Genomic DNA, 24,092 nt, shown 5'->3' on the forward strand with positions numbered 1-24,092 from the left:
CCACAGATGCGAACCTTCCTTGGCTCCTCAGACTTATTGTTTAACGTTTTCTTCATGACAGGAACGATGGGTGTCACCCACTCGCTCCAGTCTACCTTAGATAACACGCTTGCATTCTCCAGATTCTCCAGCTCTGCCTCGACGGCTGGGTGAATTGCATATGGTACCGGTCTTGCTTTGAAAAACTTGGGAATTGCATTCTCCTCTATTTTTATCGAGGCGGTTACGCCTTTAAGAGTGCCCAGTTCTTGTTGAAATACCTCTTTGGCGTCAGCTAAGATTGTTGGCAATCGTCCAGGGGTGACGTCGTCATCCTTTTTACCAGCCACCGTCAGTGCCTGAATGGAGTGCCAGTCTAAACTTATCTTTCTGATCCATTCACGTCCCAATAACGGTGGTCCACCATCTTGCAGAATGTAGAGATACAATTTCCGTATCTTCTTGCCATTGTATTCGACAGGCACCCTTATTTTTTCTCTGGGGTATATTTTTTGCCCCGTGTACATCCTCAAGACAATGGATGTCTCTCTCAAGGGTATGTGTGAGAATAGCCGCTCATAGTCTCGTCGATTTATGACGGTTAGAGCTGATCCTGTATCCAATTCAATTTTGACTTGGGACCCTGCTATCGTGAGGGTGACCCAAATGGTTCAGTGATCCTCTTTTGCGATTACGTTGTGAAGTTTGAGACAGCTTAGCCTCTTGTTCCCGGATTCACTATCGCTCATCTGGTCTTCGGAACTACTGTCCGTCATCTTTTGTACTTTCCTGTACGGTTCCTTAGTAGCCTTTTTGTTGTCGTTGGTCTTCTTCCCAGACCTGCAAACTCGTGCAATGTGTCCCATCTTTCCGCATTGCCTGCATATTTTGTCCTTGGACCAGCAGTCCTTCTGGTCATGGTTTGTTCTGCCGCAGCGATAACATTTTGCAAATCCCCGTGTCATTTCGTGGGTGCCGTATTCCTGTGGCTTTTGTTGTATTTCCACAGCTCCCCTGGCTGCTGCTTCGTACGATACTGCCACGCTGAAAGCCTTATCTAGCGTCAGCTCTTTCTCTGAGAGTAACCTCTTCTGGGTTCCTTCACTCAGGAGTCCACAGACAAATTTGTCCCATAAGGTATCTGCCAGTCCTGCTCTGAACTGGCAGTGCTTTGATAGCTTGCGTAGTTCCGTAAGGTAATCAGCATTGCTCTCATTTTTATGCTGATTTATCCTGTGGAATTTAAATCTTTCTGCTATCAGCAGCGGTGTAGGATTTAGGTGTTCCTGTAGGATAGCAACAATTTCATTAAAACTCTTCGCCTTCGGTTTGGCTGGAGTAATCAGGTCCCGCAATAGGCCGTACATTCTTGCGCCCATTAAATTTAGCAATATCGATGCCTTTTTCTCATCGGCTATTTCGTTTGCCTCGCAATATACCTCAACTCTTTCCACATACGTGGTCCAGTCTTCTATTGCATTATCGAAGGCAGAGATATCGGCAGTCTTTGGCATCTTGAAAATCTAAGGTGGCGCCTCCCGCGCTTTTCCTTCTTCCCCGCCGAGTTAAGATGGCGCCTCCCGCGCTTTCCCGCCGCTGCCGCTGCTGCCAACGCTGTTGCTGGCAATTATATTTATTTTACTATCCTGTAATGGCGACGCTCTATGGTCTTCGCGCCTCCCCGATCGCTGCTGCCAACGCCGCTCTCCGCGGTATTTTTATTTTTCTATCGCGCTTCAATATTTGCTCCGTTAATTGAAGAACCGTTCCCGTCATGGAGCGGACCCTCTGGGACACTTCCCTCCCTCTTCTTAGGTCCGAACGCTGCCCGGCTTCGAAGCACCGGCCGCGCCCTATGTGCTCCACCCTCTCTCTCTCTCTTTGCTTCCCGACTCGCTGCCCGGCCCCGTTGCAGAGCCACCCGATCGAGCTCTAGCCCACTGCAGCCCAGGAAGGACCAGTGCACTACCTGCCACCAGCCCGATTAGCTGGGAAACCACAGACTGGAGAACCAAGCCTGGCTCTCGACAGTCTCTCCTGCAATTTTTCAATTCGATGATTTGGAGGGCGGTTGCCCACGGTTGACGCCCGTTTCTCGAGTTTCTTTGGATTATTTTTTTTTCTTTCTTCTGGCTCCGACCTTCAATAACGTCGTCTGAGGTGCTGCCGAGTTGCAGGTAAGTTCGTTTCTTACTCGTCGCCAGTATTATGTCCGTGTATAATTGAGACACAGACTGCAGGAGTTGATTATAACAAGTCTTTACTGAATGGAGACAACCTGGAAACTGAAACTACAGAAGCCTGCTAGGGCCTTTTATACAGGGGTGGTCACTGCCGGTACTGCAGTCTGAGACCAGTTATTCCCTTAAAGGTACATACACAACAGTAGGGGAACTGTTGGCGGAATACCCTGGGAGGGTAAGGCCTCCTCTGCCGACGCCTGTTGGCCCTCCTCCGTCTGGCCATGATTGGCACTCTCTCTCGGTGTCTCTGAGCCCTCTCAATGCAATGGAGAGACCCAACTTTTCCACCCATCGCAGCCCCCATAGTATGTGGCCACTCAAGGTTATGGCACTGAAAAATCAATCCAACTGCAAAGTTCTGGGCCGAAGCCAGAAGTACCTGTGTGAGCGCTGACTCAATGCAGAAAGCTCTCTCCCTTTGTCTCTCTGCAAATCTCTCTCTCTCTCACAGAAGGAGTGGTCCAAAAATGGCTACCACTAAGCAGCCAGGAAGAGCCCCCTTTAAATAGCGCCCCCCCCCAGCCCCACAGCGACTGGGAACCGTTCCAGTCAACCAGTCGCTGGGAGCGCCAGGCGGAAAGGAGGGGGCGGCGCCACTGGATTTCCGGTTCGGGACGCCCCAAGTACGTTGCACCATGAAATGACGTCAGGATCTGCGCGTGCAGCTGAGCGGGCATTGCGGTTTTGCGCCGCCGCTAAATGTCCGCTCAATGTCGCGAGAGGCGCAGATCTCGTCGTGCCCGGGCGCTAGCCGCTTCGCGCCCCACTTATCGCCCTCTTAAGGCGCTAACGGGTGGCGCAAACAACTGAATTTCTCCCCCAATGAATGTCAGGTGGCTCAGCGTGAGTTCCTGCTGCATACAAAGGATGTGAATGGCATTCTGCATCTTTATTGGAGACATGAGTTATGAAAGTTTCTGAACCCCAAAGAAAGGAAAAGGATAGGAAAATATTTGGCCATAATTTGCTGTGACAGGGCATCTAACAGTGTTTGCCTTTAGTTAGACTTGCCCTTGCATGTTTAAATGTTTCAATTTTTTGCGTGGCAAATAGCTGAAAGTGTGAGCTGATAACGGCGCACCGAGGGAAACCGAGCATCCTGGACCTGAGTGAACCGGTAAGCAACTGTGCATCTCCTTAATCAATCAGATTGAAAAATTGTGAAGTTAACAGCGCAAGGGCTGAGCAGGAAGTGTAGATTAGAGTGGATGAATTCAATGCCAAATCAGGTAGAGAAAGAGAAATAGAGAGGGGAAAAAAAGTGTAGATTAAAAGAGAGTGAGAAAAAAAGGAATAATAAAGAAAATTAAATTTGGCTTTTTAAAAAATCTCCAACAATTAAAATTGAAGGAATGAGACTCCACACTTGTAATAGTTAATTTTCAGTGTCAGAGAGGTTGTTTGGCAGTAATTAACAGTTCTTTTATTCGTTTATGGGATGTGGGCGTCGCTGGCAAGGCCAGCATTTATTGCCCATCCCTAATTGCCCTTGAGAAGGTGGTGGTGAGCTGCCTTCTTGAACCGCTGCAGTCCTTGTGGTGAAGGTACTCCCACAGTGCTGTTAGGGAGGGAGTTCCAGGATTTTGACCCAGCGCCAATGAAGGATTGACGATATACTTCCAAGTCAGGATGGTGTATGACTTGGAGGGGAACATGGAGGTGGTGGTGTTCCCATGCACCTGCTGCCCTTGTACTTCTAGCTAGTAGAGGTCAGGGGTTTGGGAGGTGCTGCCGAAGAAGCTTTGGTGAGTTGCTGCAGTGCATCTTGTAGATGGTACACACTGCAGCCATGATACACCGGTGGTGGAGGGAGTGAATGTTTAAGGTGGTGGATAGGGTGCCAATCAAGCAGGCTGCTTTGTCTTGGATGGAGTCAAGCTTCTTGAGTGTTGTTGGAGCTGCACTCATCCAGGCAAGTGGAGAGTATTCCATCACACTCCTGACTTGTGCCTTGTAGATGGTGGAAAGCCTTTGGGGAGTCAGGAGGTGAGACACTCACCGCAGAATACCCAGCCCCTGACCTGTTCTTGTTGCCACAGTATTTATGTGGCTGGTCCAGTTAAGTTTCTGGTCAATGGTGACCCCCAGGATGTTGACAGTGGGGGATTCAGCAATGGTAATGCCATTGAATGTCAACTGGCGGTGGTTAGACGCTCGCTGAGGGCATGGACTGCTTCATTATCTGAGGAGTTGTGAATGGCACTGAACACTGTGCAGTCATTAGCGAACATTCCCACTTCTGACCTTATGTTGGAGGGAAGGTCATTGATGAAGCAGCTGAAGATGGTTGGGCCTAGGACACTGCCCTGAGGAAGCTTGTGCTGTGATGTCCTGGGGCTGTGATGATTGACCTCCAACCACCACAACCATTTGTGCTAGGTATGACTCCAGCCAGTCGAGAGTTTTCCCCCCGATTCGCGTTGACTTCAGTTTTACTAGGGCTCCTTGATAACACACTTGGTCAAATGCTGCCTTGATGTCAAAAGCAGTCACTCTCACCTCACCTCTGGAATTCAGCTCTTTTGTCCGTGTTTGGACCAAGGCTGTAATGAGGTCTGGAGCTGCATGGTCCTGGTGGAACCCAAACTGGGCATCAGTGAGCAGTTATTAGTGAGTAAGTGCTGCTTGATAGCACTGTCGATGACACCTTCCATCACTTTGTTGATGATTGAGAGTAGACTGATGCGGCGGCAATTGGCTGGATTGGATTTGTCCTGCTTTTTGTGGACAGGACATAGCTGGGCAGTTTTCCACATTGTCGGATAGATGCCAGTGTTGTTGCTGTACTGGAACAGCTTGGCTAGAGGCACGGCTAGTTTTGGAACACAAGTCTTCAGCACGACAGCCGGGATGTTGTCGGGGCCCATAGCCTTTGCTGTATCTAGTGCGCTCAGCCGTTTCTTGATATCACATAGAGTGAATCGAATAGGCTGAAGACTGGCTTCTGTGATGGTGGGGACCTCAGGAGGAGGCCAATATGGATCATCCACTCGGCACTTCTGGCTGAAGATAGTTGCAAACGCTTCAGCTTTGTCTTTTGCACTCATGCTGGGCTCCACCATCATTGAGGATGGGGATATTCATGGAGCCTCCTACTCCCATTAGTTGTTTAATGGTCCACCACCATCCACGACTGGATGTGGCAGGACTGCAGAGCTTTGATCTGATCCGTTGATTGTGGGATCACTTAGCTGTGTCTATAGCATGCTACATTTATTATATTGTTAAACGGGTACTTAGACTGAAATGGACAAGACTTAACTTTCTGTGGTTAGAGTTTCGTTCGTATCTACCATGCAAATACAGCAACTTCAAACCGGTCAATGGTGAGCTATGATTATGATTTTAGTCAAAGATTGTGATATTGTTAAATGACAGGAAGAAATGTATTTATTTTCTAGTCTTGTAAGACTAGAAATTACACTCTGGATTTAACACTTAACCTATTCCTATACATTCCAATCTCCACTATTTTAACACAAGAATATGTCATTTATTTGAACTAAGTTAATACCTCAGTTAAAAGAGCAGAGAGAAGAAAGTTCTGCAAATATGTTAAGTGTTCATATGCTAACATTACAAATTGTAATTTCTAGACAATATATTATCTTCCATATATAAACAATGGGCCGTATTTTCCGATCAGAGGCTTCCTCTGATCTGGAAAAATCTACGGACTTACCTGAGGGCTCCCAAGGTCCGGACACTTCTGCCCCTGGGCCTCTCCAACTCGAAATGTGCAGGGCCCACGTATCCCAGGGGCGCATGAGGTTCGCAAGCGTCCCTGGGATCACGTGGGCCATGGGGAGCCAATCAAAGAAGGGAATCTCCCTTCGTATACTTGACAGATAGACCTGTCAAATATATGAATGGAGATCACCCCCAAAACACTAAAACATTCAATAATTTTTTTAAATCACATTTTTATAATTAGTTGAAATTACAATAAATTAAATATTTTAAACAAAAATTTAATTTTTTGAAAAAAATAATTAAAGTTTTTAATGGGGCTAAAAATAAACTTAACTTTTTAAAAGTATTTTTAAATGATAAATGAGTGGAAAAAAAAATGCCTTTTTTCAAATCTTATGCTGGTAAAAGCAGGCCTTATGCCTGCTATTACCAGGCGTAAGATTTCTAAGGGTTTTGTGCGGGTGGAGGTTCTCCAGAAAGCGGAACTATCCGCCCGCAGAGGCCCTTCTCCAGGGCAGGCGTCCGATCTGTCAAGAACATTCTTGACAGATCGGAAATGCCGGTTTTCAGCGTATGCGCTGTGCGTGCCTGAAACCGGCATTTCCGATGTCCCTACAGGCACACCCGTAGGGATCGGAATATCCGGCCCATTATAAGAACATTTTTAATCTATGATCTTTAGTTTAAATCTGAGGGCTGAATGCATCTTTAGGTTTAGTTAATCCATATTTAGAGTGTTACCTTGACTCAGTTGGTAGCTCTCTCACCCCTGAGTCACAAGGTTGTAAGATCACATAATTTAAGAGATAATCTGAGCACATGATCTGAGGTGACTGACTCTCCAGTGCAGTACTGAGGGTGTGCTACATTCTCGGAGGTGTCACCCTTCAGATGAGATGTTAACTTGAAGACCCATTTGCCTGTTCTGGTGGTTCAGGCAGGCATTAAGGATCCAGGGCACTATTTGAAGAAAAGCAGGGAGGTCTCCTGGTAACCTGCGCAACACATTTTTCTCATCCCACAGACAAAAAGCAGATAACTAATCATTCATTTTATTGCTGTTTGTGAGGTCTTACTTTGTACAAAATGGCTGCCTAGGTTGCCTGCATAAGAACATTACAGCACTTTAAATTTATTATGTGTGAAGCATTTTAACCCATTTCATGGTTACATTTATATAGTAAGCTGCTATATAAATTCAGTATTTCTTTCTTTGATTACACAATGTAGACTCATGTCTGCTTATTAACAAATAACCAGAACATGCCAAAATATCACAAACAGCATTCGTTTATTTTTCCTGTTGATTTTTAATTATGATTACACATTCTCTCTAATTAACTTTCCTAGTTCCCCCTGAGTTTTATAACACATGACAAGTTAGTTAAAAATTGTAATATAACAATGCAAGAAAGAAGGTTTTTTTCCCCCGAACAGCAAGGGTTATCACATAAGCCGCTATAACTGGCCTTCTCCAAAGAAGTCACTTAATGCAATAATTTCTCCAAAGCATAAATTTCTCTAATCCAATCCAATTTCTAATTTGACTGGTTTAGAATTGTTGGCTGGAATGTACATATACCTACGGAGCAGAGCAAGATATTGATTGACATGCAACATTAGCCAAAGGTCAACACTAATTACAACTCTTAATTTGCATGTGTTTTTTTGAAGGCCAGATCCTAAACCGACTGTGGCATTTTCAGCTGGCAAATTACCTGGGCACAGGCTCGAACGACAATCGAATGTCACTGTTCATCAAGAGTGATGCATTGCAAGTCTGTTTCTGGTGCAATTAACAGGAAACATGCCCAGCCTTCGGGGTATATGTTTTTATGAGTAATTAGATGTCACTGTAGCAGAGAGAAGTGCTCACCGTTCAACTTCATGTTTATGAAGGATAAGTCAATGCTAATTATCGCAGAATTGCTACTTGAAGACTATTGCCTATGAATCTTAGACAGTCATGCAGGAAGAAACTCTGGGATGTATTCTACTCGCTTAGCGAAAAATGGATTGACATGATTGATGAAGCAGTGACCTCTTCGGATCACCGACTGCATTTGCTCTGATTTTCTTGCATGTGGCAGTTTATTGGTTCATGTATGTGTTGGAGAATGAAACACCTTCTCGTTTTGAATATGTACATACAGGCACTCCTAAATCAGGTACAGCACCGGCAACTGCAACATGAACTTACTTTTAATCCCAATAACATGTCACAATGGGAGAACTTTGTTTATATTTTGCCATGGGCCATTTAACATCCACCTAAACCACTGGAACAAGCAGATGGGGTCTCAGCTAAAGGGCAGGACCTCGGACAATGCAGTACTTTCTCAGTACTTTACTGTAGTGAGAGTCTAGATTTCTGCTTTAGTCCTAGAATGAGATTTGAACTCATAACCATTTGACTCAGAGGCAAGAGTACTATTAACTGAGCCAAACTGACACTTGACTGATTCGGGGTAGTTTTGTGCTCTGGATTGATATTTGGAGACACCCAAGCGATGGGAGCACTGCAAGGACTTCTGTGTTACAACAGTGACTCCACTCTAAAAGTACTTCATTGGCTGTAAAGCGCTTTGAGACATCCGGTGGTCATGAAAGGTGCTATATAAATGCAAGTCTTTCTTTCTTTTCTTTCTTGTATGTGTTATTTTAGCTGCATAAAGGCTCTGCAGACTTGCTGTTCATTATCCAACAAGGCTGGAACTAATTAATTAAATATATTGATTCTGTTGTTAGTCTGCAGATTATACTGATGTTCAACCATTTCACCAGTCAGTATGGGGACATTGCCACTCAGGGCTATATAGACTCATCTGATAGTGGAATTGAAGGCAGACCCTTCAGTGACCCTGCAAGGAACCACTTTACTCTGAAACTAAACCTGTGGTTAAAAAAATACATAGGCTCCAAATTTGTCCAGTTGTTTCAGAAGAATCCCGCCATAATTCTGGTAGGAGTCTTCCAGAATGGTTGTAAACACCACTGGGACCCAGATGGGTCAGGTGCTGGCCTTAAATGGGAGATTCCAGTGGCCTCACCCATCATAAACATGACTACTGGCACAGAGGGGGCAGAAGCTCCACATGTTGGGAGTTCCTGCTTCCTCAGTCTCAATGAGCCCTTGTGTATGTCTAGTGAGAAGGCTCATGCTGACCTCCTGAAGGGTGCAAATGGGCTCCACCAGGGTGGGTGGGGCAGAGGTTGGACTGGGGCCAAGCGTTGACCCCAGCATTTCCAGGGGGTCTTCATTGGGGCGGGGTGGGGGGGGATGCCACAGATATGTCTGCCACACTGTCAAAGGTCTGCTCCTGCAGACTCCTCACCTTGCTCCTGTAAACTTCAGCGGCAGAGTTCAACAGTGAGTGTGATCAACACACAACTGCCAGGATTACAAACCTGCAGAATTTAGGAGCCATATTGTTAGTGCTAATGAGGAGGAAGATAGGAGGAAGTTATATTTCTATTTGCTCAATTTATTAATTGGCAAAAAAAATGGACACCAAATAGAAAATAAAGGAGGGTGAAGAACATGCTTTGCAAATTTCAATAGGCAGACTCAATCTATTTCCTAGTGTACCATCCAGTGTCCATAGTATCCTTCAACTTTAGCCTAATAAACACAGATTTGCTCAGGAAGGTCAGAAGTAGTTTGAGAATGAAAATATCAGTCTTGGGGAAGGGGGAAAACTGTTCAGATGTTGGAGTTGTATGAACATCATAGATGAACTCAGCTGTAAGACACCCGCCATACCCTCGTGTTTGATGAGGTCGCCGAATGAAGAGGGAAAGGAAGGAATTAAATTTCCCAATCATTATCTTTATCTTTGATACACGTACCTACACAAATAAACAGAACAGAACAGAACAGAAACCCCACAGTGCAGATAGAGGCCATTTCGGCCCATCGAGCCTGCACCGACACATATCCCACCGCAACCCCACGTATTTAATCCCCCTAACACTAAGGGTCAATTTATCATAGCCAATCAACCTAACCCGCACATCTTTGGACTGGTCACTGGTGCCTCTGTCTACCTGAAGAGCATTTGGTCCCTGGAACAACATTTCATTCATAAAAAACAGTGTTTGAGAAGTTTCTGCACATTGCCACGGCTGGGTGGGCAGAGGGGGGATGGCAGCCGAATTAAATATTTCAAACAATATACATGTCACAAATCCCATTACAAGTAAAAATGACCTCGCTTCCTTTTATGGAAGATTCACTTTAGTGGGAGACTATGCAAAACACTTCGGGCAGGATTTTCATTGAGCCGTGGAGGCAGGATTGGAGGCGTGCGGCGGGTTAAAATTGCAAAAACTGGCATGCGGCACCCCCCACCCCCCCGCCTGGTTGCCGACTCTGAGCAATTTTAACTCAGGCGTGGCTGATGGTCCCAACTCCGACCCGCATCCAACAGGCGGGACTGGTCGTTAAGGCCCTTAACAACCACTAAATGGCCTCTATAATCCTATTTTAAAAGGCCCTTGCAAATTTAACCCTTTTCCCATGTGAAACATGCCTGGTGGGAAACACGAATGTGAAACCTGGCGGGAGCACTATTGGATTGCTGACTATCAACTGCAGGTCAACCTTTAAGGAGGAGATTTGATCAGCCATCATTTGCAGGTGGCAGGACTTAGTGGTCTCAGATCTGGGGCAACTTTTAGAAGGCTTAACCACACCTGTGGAAGGTTGGAGCCTCACACCCATCTCCAGTGTGACCTCCTGGGAAACCCCTCTCGCCACCTTCACTCAGCACTTCCTCAACGGAGGCATATACCAGAAGCATGGGAGCCATTTATTTCCTTTCCATCTGGGCATTAGAGGAGCTCGAGCACCAGCCGAGGCACCAGCAGAACCAGGAACAACAGCAGCACCAGCAACAGCAGCAGCAACAGGAGCGCCAGGCTGCTGCTCACCCACCTGAAGCTGCACAGGCCAGAAGGGGCTAGCGCCTGGAAGCCCATCGGCACAGGAGATACCCCCCAAACAGGGTCTACAGACGCAGGGTCAGCTATCTCAACATGTCTGAGCAGCAGTGCCAAAGGCGGCTCCGACTTTCGCAAAAGGTAGTGACTGACATCTGCACAATGCTACAGCAAGACCTGCTGCCCAGAGGACCAGGTGGACAAGCATTACCAGTGGCCGTCAAAGTCACCACCGCACTCAACTTTTTTGCCTCAGGCTCATTCCAGGGATCAGCAGCAGACATCAGCGGCATCTCCCCGGCGGCCGCACGCACTTGCATCACTCAGGTAACCGATGCCCTCTTTGCCCTCGTGCCCAATCACATCCATTTCACCAAGGATCGAGCAAGTGTCACGGTGCAAGCGCTTGGATTAGCTCACCTGGCAGGCTTTCCAAGGGTGCAGGGCATCGTTGACTGCACACGTGGCCCTTAAGGCACCCCATCGCAATCCAGGTATTTTTGTCAACCGCAAGGGCTTCCACTCTCTTAATGTTCAGGCTGGTGTGTGACCACAAGAAGGAAATTTTGCATGTTTGTGCCATGTACCTTGGCAGTTGCCATGACTCCTTCATACTGCACCAGTCTAGTGTGCCTCCGCTATTCAGTCCACCAGACCAACTTAACGGATGGCTACTTGGAGACAAGGGCTATCCCCTGAGGATGTGGCTAATGACGCCTTTGAGGAGACCATCCAACGAGGCTGAGGAGAGCTACAACTCCAGCCACATGTCCACCAGATCCATAATCGAGCAAACCATCGGTTTGCTGAAGATGCGCTTCAGATGCCTGGATAGATCAGGTGGAGCCCTGCAGTACTCAGCAGCCAGGGTCTCCAGAATCGTCGTGGTTTGCTGTGCACTTCACAACGTGGCACAGCGTCGAGGCTTGCAGATTCCTGAGGACCAAGTGGCTCCTCACATATCCTCCTCAGATGATGAGGAGGAGTAGGGCAAAAACGAACATCCTGCAGAGGCCCATCAACCAGCGGCAGCATTACGCGAGAACATTGCTGCCCGGGATGCAAGGAACGCACTCATCCTGGCCAGATTTGCTTAGCCTAGTCAAACAAATACTTTTGCCTCGCAGCTTCTTACCAGAGCATTGGCAATGGCCAAGAACCAGAGGATTCCTAGCACTCTGACCACCATACTAACAGTTGCAAGTATGCCTAAGCCCTCAATGTGGAAGTCCCACTAGCGAAATGACAGACGATACAACTGCAACATTTGCCATCAGAAATTTTATGTACATTAACGAAGTGATGGCATTTTTGCAGTAAACACAATATTGCACCCAAGTGACTACCCTTGAGACTATTTGTGCAGAATTTTCCTCTTACGTGTGCTCCTACGTGGTGCCTCCCCTGTGGCTTCAGCAGATGTGGAGGCCCCTTGCTCACTTTGCTGCTGCTCCTGTCTCGACACCTTTAGCGGGTGTCCTCTGGGGTGGTGAGCCTGTGAGGGCTCGTCAACAGTCTGCTGCTCCTACGGCTATGCAGGGGTTCAGACGCCTATCTCACTTGGGTGTGGACTCCGGTGGGGCTCTGATCGAGGGCTCTGCAGTGGCATGGAATGTGAGCGCTTGGAGAGGAGCCCCCACTTCCTTGAGGTCTGCCACCAACCTGCCTCTCATGGGTCAGGTCCCCTTCAGCACCTGCAAGTGGCTGGAGAGCACATTGCTGCACATCAGGGGGGCCATGGGGACCCGTATCTGCAATGGCAGTCCTACTCAGAAGGACTTCCATGAAGGTCTGGTTTCTCTGTTCAATAGATGCTCATCGCTCCTCAAGCGATGTCATTCTATTCTGAACAATGACCATGTTTTCCATACCCTGGCGACTAAGCTCCTCCATGGCCGTAGCCATCCTCTCCTCTACCGTAGCCATCCTCTCCTCTACAGTAGCCATCCTTTCCACGGAGGTTGCCATCCTTTCCATGGTGATGCGTTCATGCGCCAATGACTCCACAAAGGCTCTGGTCATGGTCGCTATGGACTCCTCCATTCGCTCCACACTCGCAGCGACCCTACGCTCCACACTCGCAGTGACCATAGAGACAAAACCTGCCAGAGACTCCTGCATCTGTTCCTGGAGTTCCATCACCGCTGATCTCATGGATGGACCCAGAGGCAGAGGGTCGACATGCTGCTGAGCCGAGCTGGCAGAGTCCTGCGCCCTCCAACTAGGACTCTCCACTGCTGTCCCTGTCTCCACAATCTGCTTATGCTCACTTGTGAGCTGTGATACACCAGGTGACAACACTAATCTATGTCCCGAAGGTCCGACCGAGGTGTGAGTGTCTGCACTGGTGCTGGGTGCGCAGATTTCTGGTGATGCTGCAACCTCAGAGGTTGCAGCTTCCTCTGAGGAGTCTGGCTGCTCAGCCTCTTCTTCCTGGCTAGGGGGGACGGATGCTTGTGATGGTCCTGTGGGGGAGTAAAGGAAAGAGTCAGAGATGTGATGCCAAGGCTACATGCACATTGCTTTTTGCAGATTCTCATAAGTACATCTGTTACAGCTTCACAATCATTATCAGCGACTCATGCAATGTCAAAGAGAGAGATGGGAAACTTTTCTGTCACCAGCTTGCTGTGTTGCACCCGTCTGTCCGTCCCCCACATGCGCATCATCCTCCAGTCCCACTATTTCGAGTGTCGCCTCCTCCCAGGGGGTCAGGTGGACTATAGAGGCTGTCCCTCCTCCTGTCCTCGCTCGCTCTCTTTTGTTGTGAGCTCTCTTTTCCTGCAATGAGGGAGACAAGTGGAGGTTGAGTGAGAATGAAGGAGTGAGTGTAGAGATTGCATAGCATACATACTTAGAAGAAGACAAAGCTGGAGTGAGGTGGCTGTAATGTATATACCTTTAAGGGGGGAACTATCTTTTACAGCTCATGTATACTGCAGTACCGGCAGTGACCACACCTGTATATAACACTGAGTAGTAATCTGTACAGATCAGTTCCAGTGTGAGCCACGTTGAGTAAACACCTGTTGTACCGTTCTCCTGCAGTCTGTGTCTTATTATACATGGACACAACATTGACGACAAGGCAAGTTCGAACCTACCTGCAACTCTGCATCACCTCCCGGGGATTCGTTGCTGGAGACCAGTGGATTGGAGGTCAAGGCCAGAGACTCGGGCGTCGACCATGGGCAACCGCCCAGTCATCCAGCAGAGACTCGAGAATTGCGGGGGAGGCTGTCGAGAGCCAGGCTTGGCTTTCCAGTCGAGGTGGTCCAGCGAAACGGGCTGGCAACAGGTAGTGCGCAGACCCTTCCCGGACAGCGGCGGGCTAGAGCCCGACCGAGCGGCACAGCAAAGGGCCGAGCAGCGTCGATGGGGGAGAGAGGGCAGAGCGCACAGGGCGCAGCCGGTGTTCAGGGGCCGAGCAGCGCCAAAGAGAGGGAGAGAGAGACGCGCAGAAACCCGCGAGGCGCCACCATTGCCACGAGGACCGCCGGGAGCGGCGTTGGCAGCAGCGGGGGAGGAAGGAAAGCGCGGGAGACGCCATTTTAAACCACACCCAAATTGCCGAAGAGTGGCAGTATCACCGCATTTGACAATGAAGTCGAAGATTGGACTACATATGTCGAACGAATAGAGGTATACTGCAAGACAAATGAGGTGTCAGATGACAAGAAAGCATCGGTATTGTTAAATTTAATGGGTGCAAAGACATATGGTTTATTACAAAATCTAGTAACCCCAACGAAGCCAATGGAAAAGAGTTTTGAAGACATAGTAACGATACTACAGGAACATTTAAACCCCACACCGCTGCTGATAGCAGAAAGATTCAAGTTTCACAAACGGAACCAGCATAAGGATGAAAGCAATGCTGATTATTTAACAGAACTGCGCAAACTATCAAAACACTGCCAGTTTGGAGCGGGACAGGCAGATACCTTAAGGGACAAGTTTGTGTGTGGGCTTCAAAGTGAAGGAACCCAGAAACGGCTTTTATCTGAAAAGGACCTTACGCTGGAAAAGGCTTTCAGCATTGTGGTATCATATGAAGCAGCAGCACGGGGCGCTGCAGAGATACAACAGAGACCGCAAGAATATGGCACAAACGAAATGTCATATAGAACAGAGAAGTGCTATCGCTGCGGCAGAACAACACACGACCAGAATGATTGCTGGTTCAAAGACAAAGTGTGCAAACAGTGTGGAAAAGTAGGACACATAGCACGAGTCTGCAGGTCGGGAAAGTAAACCAGCAATAAGAAACCTACCAAAGAAAAGTACAAGAAGGTACATAAGATGACGGAGAATAGTTCAGATGAACAAAAGAGTGATAACGACTCCGAAAGCAGGGAACTGAGTTGTCTGAAACTACATAATGTGATCACAACGGAGGATCACCGAACCATTTGGGTCACTCTCAAGATAGCAGGAGACCAGGTAAAGATGGAATTGGACACAGGATCAGCCCTAACTGTCATAAACCGACGGGACGATGAGCGGCTATTCTCACACATACCCTTGAGAGACACAAAAATTATTTTGAAGACGTACACGGGGCAAAAAGTCTACCCCAAAAGAAAAATAAGGGTGACCGTTATATATAACGGTAAGGAAACACCAAAACTAGACCTGTATGTATTGCAAGATGGAGGACCACCATTACTGGGACGTGAATGGATCCGGAAAATACAACTGGATTGGCATTCCATACAGGCACTGACTGTGGCTGACAAAAAGGATGACGACGTCACACCTGGGCGACTGTCAAAGATCCTAACTGACGCGAAAGAAGTGTTCCAGCAAGGACTTGGAACACTAAAAGGCATGACAGCGACGATTAAAATTGAAGAAAACGCAAGCCCAAAATTTTTAAGGCTAGACCTTATGCGATCCGCCCAGCCGTCGAAGCAGAGCTGGAGAGTCTGGAACGTTCAGGTGTACTGTCCAAGGTAGACTGGAGCAAGTGGGCTACACCCATCGTCCCTGTGATGAAAAAGTCGTTGAGCAGCACGCCTGGGGAACCAAGAAAGGTCCGCATCTGTGGGGACTTTAAGGTAACAGTGAACCCGGTCCTTCACACTGTACAATATCCACTTCCGCGGATTGAAGATATTTTCGCCTCGCTATCTGGAGGGAAACGCTTCACTAAGATTGATCTGGCCCAGGCGTATCTGCAAATGGAGGTAGAAGAAGCATCAAAAAAATACCTCACAATCAACACCCATAAAGGTCTCTACCAATACAACCGGCTGGTATTCGGGGTAGCATCAGCTCCGGCTATTTGGCAGAGGGCAATGGAACAAGTCCTGCAAGGGATCCCAGCGACCTAGTGTTATTTGGATGACATCCTGGTCACGGGCAAAAATGACAGTGATCACCTTGCCAACCTGGAGCAGGTGCTCACTAGATTGCAGGAATATGGGCTCCGAGCTAACCGCCCCAAATGTGAGTTTTTTAGAAAACAGATCTCGTATTGTGGCCACGTTATCGATAAAGAGGGGTTACATAAGTCCCTAGAGAAGATTGAGGCAGTGGTCAAGGCTCCAGCACCGGAAAATGTGTCACAACTGAGGTCGTTCCTCGGGCTGGTAAACTACTACCATAAGTTCTTGCCAAATTTGTCTACAATACTACACCCACTGAACACCCTACTGCAAACTGGGGTGCCATGGAAGTGGAGTGACGAATGTAGACGAGCTTTCCTAAAGAGCAAAACACTAATCACATCAAAAGAGGTATTGGCCCATTACAACCCGGCATTACCAATTCGGTTGGCATGTGACGCGTCACCCTACGGCATTGGAGCGGTGCTATCGCACAAATTCTCGGACGGCTCAGAGAGGCCAAAAGCCTTTGCGTCACGATCACTAACCTCAGCCGAGCGTAACTACGCCCAGATTGACAGGGAGGCCCTCAGCCTAGTGTGGGGAGTGAAAAAGTTCAATCACTATCTGCACGGGCAGAAATTCACCTTGCTGACTGATCACCAGCCTCTTGTCTCCATTTTTAATCCGAAGAAGGGCGTTCCGGTGATGATTGCGCAACGACTACAAAGATGGTCACTTTTTCTAGGGGCGCACCACTATGAGATTGAATATAAGGGCACGAAACAGCATGGAAATGCTGATGGGCTATCATGCCTGCCACTGCCTACTGCGGAGGAAGCACCAGCACTGGATCCTGTCGAAATATTCCATTCGACTATACTTGAATACCTACCGGTAACTAACGCTTGTATCGAAAAGGAAACCCGAAATGACCCGACACTGTCTCGGGTATATGATTTGATGGTGATGGGATGGCCAGCACATGGTGACTCACTGTTGCCAGCATTCTTGACAAGGAGAGAACAGCTGTCAGTGTGCCGGGGGACCTTGATGTGTGAATCCCAAGTGGTAATTCCACCCAAGTTAAGGGATAGAGTGCTCAATGAGCTTCATGAGGGTCATCTGGGAGGGGTAAAAATGAAAAGCCTAGCCAGGGCTTATGTGTGGTGGCCGGGAATCGATAAACAAATCGAGGACCTGACCAAGAGCTGCTCAGGATGCCAGAAAGTCCAAAATGCACCACCACAGGCCCCTCTACACCCATGGGAGTGGCCCTCATCTCCATGGCAATGGGTGCATATTGATTTTGCTGGTCCATTCATGGACTCAATGTTTTTAATAGCCGTGGATGTGCACTCGAAATGGCCTGAGGTCATCAAAATGTCCTCCACCACCACGGAGAAAACTATTGCAGTCCTACAGACCATTTTTGCCAGGAATGGCTTGCCAGAACAGATTTGCTCCGACAATGGACCACAGTTTGTGTCCGAAGAGTTCCGGAGGTTCTTGAAAAAGAATGGGGTAAGGCATTACACATCCGCCCCGTATCATCCAGCCACAAATGGATTGGCTGAGAGGTTCGTACCAACCTTTAAGAAGGCAATAAAGGCTATGTACAATGACAACATTCCACTGCAGCACAAGGTGGACAATTTTCTGTTCGCCTACCAGAATGCGACACATGCAGTCACCAACCAGGCCCCAGCCATGATGTTCTTTAACCGAAGGTTAAGATCTCGCCTGGATTTGCTCAGACCAAACGTACGAAGAGATGTTGAGAGTAAGCAATTCCAGCACATCCATGAGAAGCCAACAAGGGGCTTCAATGTAGGGCAACCAGTCTTGGCCCGCGACTACCGAACAGAAAAATGGCAGCCAGGAACAATATGCACACGGCAGGGCCCACTAATGTACACAGTGGATGTTGGGGAGAGCATCGTGAGATGCCATGCTGACCAGATCCTAGAGTCACAGGAACAAGTCAATCCCATGCCTCGCCCATACGTACCTGGTGATGAACCCGACGTACAGGTCGCATCTACCGCAGAAACAGTAGCATCGGAAGCTGATGAACCAACCAACGACAGGGGGCCAGAATCGCCTCCGCACCAAGAGCAAGACACTCGGGAAAGGCGCTATCCAGAAAGGATCAGGAAGCCTCCCCAAAGACTGAATTTATAAATAGACTATTTTCAGCTAATGTTGCATGTTAAAAGTGTTAATTGTAATTAGTTTGATATTTAATTGTAAAATGAGTGTTATGGTACTGTTAATCTAAAAGGGGAGGAATTGTAATGTATATACCTTTAAGGGGGGAACTATCTTTTACAGCTCATGTATACTGCAGTACCGGCAGTGACCACACCTGTATATAACACTGAGTAGTAATCTGTACAGATCAGTTCCAGTGTGAGCCACGTTGAGTAAACACCTGTTGTACCGTTCTCCTGCAGTCTGTGTCTTATTATACACGGACACAACAGTGGCAAGACCAAGGGCCCTCCCTGTGTGTTGTCAGTTGTTTTCATAGCATCAGAGTGATAGGGAGTGTGAGGGCTGCATAGACGAATAGTTATGTGAATGTGAGCATAGAGAGAGAGGGAATGGGTAAGGATGCATGGATGTCAGTGTCAAGTGGGATGTGGAGGAAGAGATTGCTAAAGCTGAATCCTGGTGAGGAAAGGCAATGGGGGTCAGATTGAGGGTGATGGGAAATTCATACTCACTTTTCCAGTGCGCTGAAGATCATGAAATCTTTTCTGGCACTGAATCCAGGTTCGCCGTGTGACTCCCAAGGAGTTGACCTCCTCAGCCACCTGCATCCACACTGCCTTAGTCTGCTTGGGAGGCCTCTTCCTCCCTGAGGAAGGGAAGAGCACCTCCCTGTTGGTCCTAGCCCCATCCACCAATGCCTGCAGGGCCACCTCGTCGAAACGAGCAGCTGATCTGGGCCTCCCACTTGTCATCTTCCCTGCAGGTCCCTCTGACACCAAATGGAGAAAGCTTGGAAGCCTGCAGAAGAAGCAAGGCTTGCTGTGGACCTTAAATGCAGCAGCAATGATGACGTCATCGGAGGGGACTTTCAGTCATGAAAAACCCATTTGCAAAAGCTTCCCACACGTTGGACATCAATTGGCCACTTAAGTTAAAATTGCATTAATCTCCCACATCCATTTAGATTCGTGTGGGAAAACGAAATTCGGATAACACGACACCATCCCGCACCTGAGTTAAAATCCTGCCCTTCCTATCTGAACACTCATATTACAGGGGACTTACCTTATTTAAAAAAGGCAGCGACCGCTGCCAATGAAGTTGAAGTAGTTGCGCGTGCGCAGTTTCAGTGTTTTTTTGGTTGTTCGCTAACTGAAAAGAAAATATTGTCACCATCACAGAGAAAACGCTCCCAGGGAGAAAGGAGGGGAGGGGGGATGGCGAAAAAGATCGCTACTGCCGAACACAGCTGCATCAGGAAAAGAAAATCTGTGGCAGCTACTCAGCAAGCGTCCGTTTTTATTAATTTTCTTCTCCTTTCCCTTCACACGGAGCTCGCGCGCCAAACAAATAAATCTCCGCAACTCCCCCCCGCGAAAATATTATACATTAATACTTAAACCAACCCACGATATTATACATTGTTAATAAACCAACCCAGAGGTCCACAGATTTATGCGATATTATGATATTATTATACATTAATACTTAAACCAACCCACAATATTATGCATTATAATTAATAATCCAACCCAGACGTCCATAGATTTATGCAATATTATGATATTATTATACATTACTACTTAGACCAACCCACGATATTATACATTATTAATAAACCAATCCAGAGGTCCACAGATTTATGCGATATTACGATATTATTATACATTAATACTTAAACCAACCCATGATATTATACATTATAATTAATAATCCAACCGAGGTCCACAGATTTATGCGATATTACAATATTGTTATACATTAATATTTAAACCAACCCACAATATTATACATTATCTATATATATAAAGCGGCTCTTCTGTCTGTCTGTCCCGATGTCTGTCTGTCTGTCCGTTCTCTATACGTTTGAAAGTTACAGAGCGTACCGACGCGCGCATCACCTCAAAAGAAAGCTTGCGATTCCGGACCGGTCATAGGCATATTTACGTTTCGGCCGGACAAAAACCGCGCCCGCGGTATCCGAAAAACGTTCAGCCTTCCGCTCATTAGCATCTCATTAGCGACCGTGTGACGTCGAGGTCGACCAATCGGACGGCGGGTTCCTTCCTACAGTTGAGTGTCAAGTGACTCGACGATTGACCAATCCTACGCTTCGGTGACCTGACCGGTCGACCAATCGGTGCGTGTGTGGGCAGGCCTTATCCTTCTGAACTGAGGTGAGTGGCCGCCATCTTGATGTTTCACGATTTTTTCCCCACACTTTCAGTGTGTTAGGGAAGTAAGGTAAATATTTGAATTATGTGTTGGGGAATTAATTAACAATTTATTTGAGTTTTATATTGTGTTTAGCAACCCCCCCCCCCTCCTCCTCACCCTCGCGCAGGGGGGACTCGGGGCCTGAAGCTCAAAAAATTTCTCTCTCTCTCTCTCTCTTTCTTCCCTCTCTCTCTCTCCTTCTCCTCTTCCCTCTCTCTCCTTCTCCTCTTCCCTCTCTCCTCTTCCCTCTCTCTCCTTCTCCTCTTCCCTCTCTGTCTGTCTCTACTTCCCCCTCTCAGGTTTCACGGTGTCGCGGACGGAGCGCGGGCGGGCCGCCCGAAGTTTCCCGCTCGCTAATGGCCGCCAAGCCGCCCTTGCCTGCTCCCCGCGGGCCGCCTCGCGCCGCCCGCACTGACCGCGCATGCGCCGCCCACACTGACCGCGCATGCGCCGCCCGCCCGCAGCGGCCGTCCATCAGCCGCGCCATACGCGGGGGACCTCAGCTCCGGTCCGTCCCGGCCTCAGAACCGGACCTCAGGCGCTAGGCAGGGGCAGGGGCCGGAGAGAGGGACAGAGGGGAGTGGGGGAGGGGAGGGGGTGGGCGAGGGGAGGGGTGGGGGAGGGTAGGTGTGGGGGTGGGGTGGGGGAGGGGAGGGAGGGATGGAGGGAGACAGGGGAGGGGAGGGAGGGAGACAGGGGAGGGGAGGGAGGGAGACACGGGAGGGGAGGGAGGGAGAGGAGGGGACGGGAGGGAGAGGAGGGGAGGGAGAGAGGGGAGGGGAGGGAGGGATAGGACAGGGAGAGGACATGACAGGGAGAGGGGGGACACACAGGGGCAGGGAGACCAAGCGCCCCAAAATTGCCCTCGCAACGCGGGGCTCCCCAGCTAGTTATTAATAAACCAACCCAGAGGGCCACAGATTTTTGTGATATCACGATATTATTATACATTAATATTTAAACCACCACAGATCTATGCACAGAACGCTTCTGCGCAGTTCCTATTCGTTGGCAGTAGCCACTCGGTTTTAAAAAATATAGCTTCCCGGCTGAGTTGGCTGATCTCATTTGGTGCAATATTAGGGACACTACAATTGGCCTCATTGCTGTTGGACTGCTGAAGGGAACAATTAACAAAGACTTCTACTTTTGATCATTATTCAGTGTCCCATGTGAGAGAGAGTGTACGTGAGGACAAGATGAGGGCAAGAAAAGATGCGAATAAAATCTGGGTCTTATAGTTCGGGTCTTTTTCTCAACCCTTGACTCTTGTGGTCACAGTTTCTATAAGCAGACTAATTCACTTATGAACCTAAACCGGCGCTTCATTGACTGTCTTGTACAGATTAAAGTGCCTGGGATGCACAATTAGCTCCTAATCACAGAAAATTGATCACTACAGAAATGCATGGGATGCCCACCATGTTTTTCCATCACATCTGAAGGCATTAGGTAAAAAAATGCTGTCAGGCAAACTAATTGTTCAGACTTATTTATGGATGAAATAATATACAGAGCACAGCAAGGCACTAAAACAGCACGCCACTTAAACAACAGAACTAGAATCAATACACAGCAGGTTAATGTACTCTTTTTCATTAAGTCTATACTTGTGGTCTATGTGGAATACAGCAGCAGATGGGCTGAAATAGGAGCGGAGTTTGGCGACTTTATGGAGGTGGAAGTTGGTGGGCTCTGTGATGGAAAGAATATGGGGTTGGAAGCTCAGCTTGGATTGAATGGAACGTCAAGGTTGAGAACAGTCGGGTTCAGCCTGAGACAGGACAGGGAGATGAATTCAGTGGCAGGGTTATGGAATTTGTGACAGGGGCTGAAGTCTTCTAATGTTCAACTGGAGGAAATTGCGGCTCATCCAATACTCGACATTGGACAAGACAGGTACGAAAGAGATAGAGCTGGGTGTCAGAGTATATGTGGAAAAGGTAATGCCAAGTTACACTTTCGCACAGTTCTAATAGGCTCAGTGACCTTATGAAATACAAAAACAAAGCATTGGTAGCATTATACTAGCAAGCTCCATCAAATACTGATTAACTATTTCCATTCTGGCTGATTACATTCATCCAAAGTTATTACCCAACACATCACACCCATCCTGTCACCACAAGGCAGTGGTCCTGGGCAAAAGCCTATAATCAGGGCCATCTGAGAGTTGTTGGTTGTTATTTGAATTGTCAACTTTTTGGGGGTTGTCAGCTTTAGTGAATTTTCTAGGATGGCATGTACAACAACAACTTCCACTTATATACGCAGAAACCGCTTGGCAGCAATGCAAAAGTGACAGCATCACTGCAGCCCATTTCAGAGTTCACAGCTTTTATGAAATAAATTACTGATTATGTTTTCCTGTAAGGAGGCTGAGCTCATGAATTGTAATTACCATTTTCCCTGTAATCCCCTATCTCTGAACAAGCTGAGGGAGTCTGGGAGCATCTCAGAACCTACCCCCAATGCTCAACCTAACTGCTTGTGTGATTTGGAGGAGGGTGGGGAGCGGGGAAATAGGTCGATCTGGTAAAAAGAATTAGGCTTTTTAGGTCCGCTGACCTTTTGCTGTTCCTAAAAATTCTCATTCTCATGTTTTTATGCACGTGTTCTTTGTAACATCTTTTCAACAATTAGGACATGGGCCAGGTTTAAAATTATTTTAAGTGCTTTAAAATTGAATTGGGATTATCAGTTTTATAGGTGCAGTTAAAACAATTATACAGTGAAAAGATTTTGGCCGGAATTTTCATTACCTGGGCGGGTCGGGTGTGTGCGGTCGGCGTGGCGGGTTGGAACCACGTTCTTCTCATCATCCCGCTCCTCAGAGAGACTTTCCGTTAATGGCCCCATTAAGGTAGGCCTGTGCATTTCCCAGCCCTATTAAATGGTGCAGGTCTGATGACGTCATCGATGACTCATTTCCAGCAGGGATATTTAAAGCAGCCTCGGCCACGTTGCATTTAAAGGTTCATCTAGGAGTGTGTAGGGAGGATATTGCATGATCTTCTTATTGCTCAGACTTGCACAGATGGCTTCACAAAGACAGAGGGCTGCACCCAGGTTTCAGATGACTCCCCATATATTCTTGTGGAGGGAGTCAGAGCACGCGGGGAGGTCCTCTTCCCCACTGATGGGCGGAAGAGACCTCCCCAGGAGACAAAGAGAGCCTGGCTCCAAATTGCAGAGGAGGTAAACAGCAGGGATGTTGTCAGGAGGACCTGGGTGCAGTGCCACAATGATCTCATGAGATCAGGAAAGGCGAGTACAAGCCACACTCACCTTCATCCTGCTGTGCCTGTCACCACATCCCCATCACTCGGCCTTCCCAAGCCTGCTCCTGCACATCATTACTCACACCAACATACCTTGCATGTCCATGCATCCCTCTCTCTCTATATACATACTCATATCCCCCTCCGACTAACCACCCCTTACACTCACCCTCATCCTAATGCAATCATGC

The 24,092-nt window shown here is 47.8% G+C and overlaps 1 long non-coding RNA gene across 1 annotated transcript in view; it reads right to left on the reverse strand.

Moving 5' to 3' along the window:
* Positions 1 to 23,485, reverse strand: part of LOC147107758 (uncharacterized) — a 62,314-nt gene extending 38,829 nt beyond the window's left edge. Inside the window, exon 1 of the long non-coding RNA XR_015080861.1 lies at positions 23,383 to 23,485. This is a non-coding gene — a long non-coding RNA (uncharacterized LOC147107758). The remainder of the gene's footprint in view (positions 1 to 23,382) is intronic.
* Positions 23,486 to 24,092: the final 607 nt, after the last annotated feature.

Source organism: Somniosus microcephalus, chromosome 14 (assembly GCF_052327205.1).
Source record: "Somniosus microcephalus isolate GS21.2 chromosome 14, FLI_Smic_1.0, whole genome shotgun sequence".
Taxonomy (NCBI): domain Eukaryota; kingdom Metazoa; phylum Chordata; class Chondrichthyes; order Squaliformes; family Somniosidae; genus Somniosus; species Somniosus microcephalus.